Source organism: Ipomoea nil, unplaced genomic scaffold, assembly GCF_001879475.1.
Source record: "Ipomoea nil cultivar Tokyo-kokei standard unplaced genomic scaffold, Asagao_1.1 scaffold1249, whole genome shotgun sequence".
NCBI lineage: Eukaryota > Viridiplantae > Streptophyta > Magnoliopsida > Solanales > Convolvulaceae > Ipomoea > Ipomoea nil.
Window position 1 is genome coordinate 182,004 of NW_017617677.1, and position 7,474 is coordinate 189,477.

Below are 7,474 nucleotides of genomic sequence, written 5' to 3' on the forward strand. Positions count from 1 at the left end.
ACATTGGCTTTAAGTCTTTGAAAAATATTTTCATTTTTGCTCAATTTTATTTTGACAAAGCAAAGATGAGTTTGGCAAAAATAATCTAGGGAAAAGGAAAACTTGTGAATTAATTCAGACAAATCCTATACGCATCCTTGATTAATTTTTTTAATCAATTTTTATCTTTTCAAATTTTTGCATGCGTTTAACAATTCTTGTCTTTTAGTTCACGAACTAATACATGATAGCCAAAAAATAAATCAAAACAGACTTAGATCAGACCATGGGAAATATTTATTCATATTAGTCGATTAGAGGAAATATTATTGTAGCCAAAATCATTCCAAAATATAGATATTCAAAAACATCATATTTTTGAGGAGTTCATATTTGATTACCTTCTGAGTTTCTTGACTCCCATGTCAGCTTTCAATATATCCTTGATATGTTCTCTCATCTTGCAGATATCATTTTTGAACTTCTCACATTCAAATCTTTTAGTCACATTTCCAGCCATGTAATGTCCAAATGCCTCTTTAATATTGGTGCCCGGAAGAGCTCCGGCTTCCCACCAAATTATGCATTCTTCAAAGCTTCTTTGGAGTCCCAAACTTTCACCATTATTGTTGGTATAGTCTCTGAGCTCATACCACATCTCGGTTTGCTTCCTTTTTGCTTCTTCTTCCTTATTCTTCTTAGAAATCCATTGAGCTTGATCAGCTTTGGGCCATCTTTTCACCATACTTGGCACATTCTCGGATGTCCAAATTTTCTGCAGTGTTGCGGTTCCCTTTGAGCATTCAAACCATCCTCGAGTTTCGGCAACTTTAGATGAGCTTGATCCAAGACTCGGATTTGCAAATTGAGCGAAACCAACTTGGGATTGTTGACCACGTCCTCAGCCTCGGCCTTTTGTTGGTGCGGCGGTCAAAACTGGCTATTGCGGTTGACTTCCAATGATGAATTCATGTTGTTGTAAAGCCAGATGATTGAGAATTTCTTCCCCCCTTATGGCATTATCAATCAAAAAACCAAGGGATTTGGAATCTTGTTCTTGATTGGCTTTAACAAGCTTAACTTCATCATGTGTTTTGAGAGAAACATCCTGCAAATCAGATATTTTGTTAGCCATAGAGGATAATTCTACCTCAAGGTGATTTATCCTTGTCTCCTGGTCTTGTATGGATTTTATTTGTCTCATGTGTCTTTCATTGTTGATCTTTTCGGTAGCTTCTCGTTCCTTCTTCATCAGTTGGATTATCTACAATAATCCTTCGGTGAGATCTCCTTTTAGATGTCTTTCGGCTCTGTCTATCTTTGTTTGCAGAGCGTTTTGATGTTCCAATAGCTCCTTCAAATTTGTTCGTGTGTCCTCAAAGTGTTGTAACGAGAGATGTCCTTGCTCGGTAAGAGTTGTTCCAATCTTTTGACACACAACATCACTTGATTCTGTGACTTTTGCAAAAAGTGATGTTAACAAATCATCTTCATCTTCGTCTCGGGTTCGGCTTCTACTCATGTTCAGAGAGTGTAGACTTTTGAACAAATTCCTTCGTGAATCACCAAGAACTGGATTTTCAACAAGCTGCAAATTTTCTTCTGGTGATTCAGCTTCTTCAAGATGGTTTCCAGTTTCTTCTTCAATAATCTCTGTATTTAAATTGACTTCTTCCAGAGAGTTATTTTGAAGAGACATCACAGAGGTGTTATTGTGCACTGGCGCTTCATATAAGTATTCCCCCCCCCCCCCCCTCCCCCAATTGATGGTCTGATTTCACCATCAATTTGGTCTCTTAATTCATCCCTTGTAGGGTCCATTGCATTTATATCAATGTTGGTGGAGGTCACATTTGATATCAAAAGTTCAGCATAGTGAACTCTGACAGGAATAGACTCATGCGTTTCAGAAGCTGAAATTGGTACCTCAACAAGTGTACTTCCTTCATTCGCCCTTTCTCCAAAATTTTCAAGAAAATTATTGGCTATATTAATTGAAGTATCACCTGAATGTCCATGAGTGTCAGTCAACGATCTGTGTAGAGCAATCTGTAGTCTCACTTCATTCTCTTTTTCAATATCATTTGGAGAGACTTGATTGGCATCTTCTTGAGTTGCTGCAGCCACTCGTTTTCCCTTACTGTTCTTTTCTTGAAGCTTCAGCCTATACACATGATTTGCATCCATGTTTAGTGCTTCAAGCATTGAGTTAGTTCCTAGCCATTCAAAGGCCAATTCTTCACTTTGTATCAACTCTGAATCAACTTTGGAGATAAAAGAGTGATATCTTTCAAGTCTCCATTCCTTCCATGCTTGAACTCTGTTTAATTCCTTCATCAGTTCCGGATCATCTCGAGTTTGTGTTTTGTCGAACACAATGAGTTCAACACTAGCTTCAACTGCAGATTGATTCGAGATTCTCCTTTGCAAGTCATTGGAAACTTGCACTTCAACTCATGTAAACTCCATTCGAGTGGTATCTTCTTCCATTGGCATCTCGGGTATCTCAACTTCATGAGCTTCAGACTCTGCCACTTCCTGAAATGGAATAAGTGCTATAGCCGAGCTTGCGGCTTCTTGATCTGTGTTGCTTGGGTTGCTAGAACCCATGTGTGCACTTGCTGCAGATTGAGTTTTACTGTTTCTTTTTCGAGAGCTTTGAGGTGTGCTTGTAGAACCACCTCCTTCTGATCCTTTCCTTCGATTTGTCTTCTTGCCATAGTCAGGTCCAAATTTTCTGAAAAGAGTTCTGTAGATTCCAACATTTTTGTGTCTTCTGAGAGGCACATTCTTCTTTCTCAGAATTTCTCCAACAATAAGTCCATACCCAACTTTATGCAAAAATTGATTTCCTTCAAGTGGTCTGCCATGAGGTTTTGCATTGTTCACAAAGAATAATAGCCGGTTGAAGATGTATTTTGCCCAGTTGAATTTTATTCCTTGCATGATTCCATTCATCAGACTCACGGATGTTCCAGATAAATCATCCGCACTTCCAAGCTTATTGTCCAGAATTTTGTACATCATCTCTATGAGCATATCATATTCTGGTTTCAGCACGTTCTTTGGCTTGGTTGAGTCATGAATCACAGGTGTTTTTGGACCACGAATTTCGTTCCAGAAGGATTGAGCATCATAATGGTGAGCTTCTGGCATTAGCTCTGAATCAGGAAATTTGAAGCACTCCTTGATATCTTTTTCACAAATTTGAACATCTGTTCTTCCAACTTTAGAGTAAATCACGTTGTTCTTCACAGTGGCCTGCAAATAGAACTTGGTCACATCTGTTTCAAAAATTCCAACGTATTTGTAGGTGAAGAAATCGTATAGTCCATAATCCTTCAAAGCATTGAGAATCTTCTTTGCTATTTCCTTGTCGGCTGCTCCAATCATAAAGAACTCCGAATTGAGTGTCATCCCATCGATCAATTGTTGTTGTAGAGTAAGCAGATTTTTGGGTTGCATGGCTTTGGTTCCAGACATGGTGTTCGCCGGTGAGATTGAGAGCTTGAGAGAGAGATTTCTGATATTGATAGAACTGGTATTTTTGTCTGAGAAGAATACGAAGGGTTTCGTATGGTTTAAGAAGATTTACGAGGGGGTCTAATTCTCAATTGAGACCTTTAGAATAGGTGTTGTGACAAGGCACTTGTAGGGGTGGTGGTGTCTTTTGGTTAAGGTGTTACTAGGAGAGAGAAAAAGGTTATCATTAGCAGACAAGGGCATTAAATGCCTCATAGTCTCTTAGGTACTCTATATACGTAAGGTGTATAGAGTAAGATAATTATGAATGGACACCTCTGATTATTTTTGAAGATTTGAGAGAGAGGTTGGATTTGGGAGGAGATTTACGAGAGAGAGGATCTGATTTTGTGAGAGAGGGTGAGATTTTTTGTGGGATTTAATTTATGGGTGGAAGTTTAAGAGGTATAAGTTTGAAAGGTGAAGAGTTTTAATGGGATTGGGTTTTATGGGGTAGATGTTTAAAAGGTGGAGGTTTTCAATCCAATCTGATCTCTTCCTTTTTCATCTCAAAAACACTTTCACGTTAGATGTATTATATAAAAACACATAAATATAATCACACAAATTACACATAATTTCGCAAATCATATATAATTTCGACACATATATGGACATTTAAAAAAAAACAATTAAATCACATCCATGTATAAACATGTATAAGCACGGTAATCTCCTAATTAAGATAAACTCAGATTTAGAAAAATTAGTCAAATTTCAATTAATCACCAAAAATATACATACACATATACGGTAGTTTCTAAAACACACAATTGTAAACACAATCAAATAAATACTCAAATATTTAGAAACTAGCCAATTATTTTAGATACCAATTAAAATAAACTAATTAAAAAAAACAATTAGCACATAAGTATAAACCAAATTATAGATCATATATCACAAATAAATTGTTCATGCAAACAAATTAACACAAACATGAACATAACTTGCGGTCCAAGTAACGATCAAAACATGCAGTTAAAAAAAAGATCAAATAAAAATTGCACATTTAGTCACAGTAATTTGCATGTCATATAAAATCACATTAAACACTACATGCAAATTCATAATTGAAAACTTAACACATTTAGCAAGTTAGATTACGTAGAAATTAAGCACATAGAACTATGCAAACACGTAAAACAAAAAAAAATAGACACGTAAAACACATACTAGTATATAAACACGTAGAACACATAATATGAGCATATGTATCATTTTAGATCAAGAGATTAAGTTTAGTGATACTTAGCTCATTTCCAACATTCCCAATTCATGCCTTAAAGTAGAAAATCTCGTTTCGCATAAAGGCTTTGTGAGAATATCTGCAACTTGGTTCTCCGTAGGGATATACTCGATTTTTAGATCTTTCTTTTCAACATGATCCCTTATGAAATGATGTCATATGTCGATATGTTTGGTTCTTGAGTGAAGCACTGGATTGTGGGTGATAGCGATTGCACTTGTATTGTCACAAAATATGATAACATCGTCGCAATTCACTCCATAATCTTTTAATTGTTGCTTCATCCACAAAATTTGAGCACAACAACTTCCTGCAGCAATATATTCGGCCTCGGCGGTACTAGTTGCGATGGAATTTTGCTTTTTGCTAAACCAAGAAACAAGCCTTCCTCCCAAGAATTGACACGTTCCGGAGGTGCTTTTTCTGTCTATTTTACAACCTGCAAAATCCGCATCTGAAAAACCAGTTAGCGTAAAATCTGTACCTTTAGGATACCACAATCCAACATTGATTGTGCCCTTCAAGTATCTTATGATTTTCTTTGTTGCGGTGAGGTGGCTTTCTTTTGGATTTGCTTGAAATCTTGCACACACTCCCACAACATAAGAAATGTCCGGCCTGCTTGTAGTCAGGTATAGTAGTGAACCAATCATTCCTCTATACTTCGTTTGTTCGACATCTTTTCCATCTTCGTCTTTGTCTAGCCTTATTGATGTACTCATTGGAATTTTGATCGATGATTTTCCATCAAGGCCAAACTTCTTTATCAAGTCGCGGGTGTACTTTGCTTGATTGATGAATATTCCTTCCTTCAATTGTTTGACTTGTAAGCCCAAGAAATAATTCAATTCACCCATCAGGCTCATTTCGAATTTATTCTGCATAAGCTTCGAAAATTTCTCACACAAAGAATTGTTAGTGCTTCCAAAAATAATATCATCAACATATATTTGCACTAATAAAATATGATCACCATCTTGAATTCTAAAGAGAGTTTTGTCAACAAGGCCTTTGGTGAATCCACAGCTTATCGAGAACATTGACAAAGTATCATACCAAGCTCTAGGTGCTTGTTTCAACCCATACAATGCCTTTTTAAGTTTGTAGACTTTATCACCTTCGCCTTTTACCTCAAAACCTGGGGGTTGTTCGACATAAACTTCTTCTTCGAGTAGTCCATTCAAGAATGCGCTTTTCACGTCCATTTGATAAACGGTGAAATCTTTGTGTGCGGCGTAGGCTAGGAAAATCCTTATAGCTTCGAGTCTGGCTACCGGTGCAAAGGTTTCATCAAAATCTATTCCTTCTTCTTGAGAGTATCCTTTTGCAACGAGTCTTGCTGTATTCCTAACAATCACGCCTTCTTCGTTTGCTTTGTTCCGGAAGACCCATTTAGTTCCTACAACATTGTGGTTCAATGGTCTTGGAACAAGTTCCCAAACGTCATTTCTTTTGAATTGATCGATTTCCTCTTGCATGGCGTCAATCCAACTTGGATCATTTAGAGCTTCGTCCACTTCTTTTGGTTCAATCTGAGATAGATAACATGTGAACAATGCTTCCATGGTAGATGATCTTGTTTTCACGCCATCTCGAACATTTCCGATCACTAATTCTGGTGGGTGATTTTTGAGCCATCTTAAGTCTGGTTCAAATGGGTGCATGGTGCTGGGTGGATTTGCTGGTTGAGAAGAGGTAGCACCGGTTCGAATTTCTGTTTCATTTTGTAAATTTCCAACTTCTCCAGTAATTGCATCCAAGGGTTGATTTGCAATTTCCACTTCAACTCCATCCCTGGGTTGATTTGCAATTTCAATACCAATTGCATCCCGCACTTCATTTCTTACTGGATGAGAGATGGGATTTTTTAGAGAATTAATTTCCAACTCATCCATTCCCTGCAAAATATTTTCTTCACACGTATCATCAGTATCACAAAAATCAATATGACACTTGTTACCATTTTGCTCAATATTTTCGCCATTTTCGTCCAGAGCATCAATATTGACGTGTGATTTTTCATCAAATACCACGTGTATGGATTCTTCAACCACCATTGTTCTTTTGTTCAATACTCTGAATGCTTTGCTGGTAGTCGAATATCCTAGAAAAATTCCTTCATCTGCACGCTCATCAAAAGCTTTTAGATGCAATTTATCATTAATATGAATAAAGCACTTGCATCCAAAAATATGAAAATAACCAATATTTGGTTTTCTCCCTTTATAAAGCTCATATGGCGTCTTGCTATACTGCTTGTGGATCATGCTTCGATTTTGCGTATAGCAAGCTGTGTTGATAGCTTCCGCCCAATATCTTTTCGGGAGACCGGCTGCACTAATCATCACTCGTGCGGCTTCTTTAAGCGTCCGGTTTCTTCTTTCGGCAACGCCGTTTTGTTGTGGTGTTCTAGCGGCAGATAATTGATGAGAAATTCCATGTGAATTGCAAAAAGCTTGTATAACTCCATTCACGAACTCGGTTCCGCGATCGGTTCGGATTTTTGATATTTGCAATTCTTTCTCATTTTGTAGTTGCTTCAACAGCTTCGGCAACACTTGTTCAACTTCATTTTTCTTCTTGAGAAACATGGTCCAAGTGTACCTGGAAAAATCATCAACAACAACAAGAGTATATTTCTTACCACTTACACTTATTGGATCAACCGGTCCAAATAAGTCCATGTGTAACAAGCTTAGCGGTCTTGATGTTGATTCGTGCGTC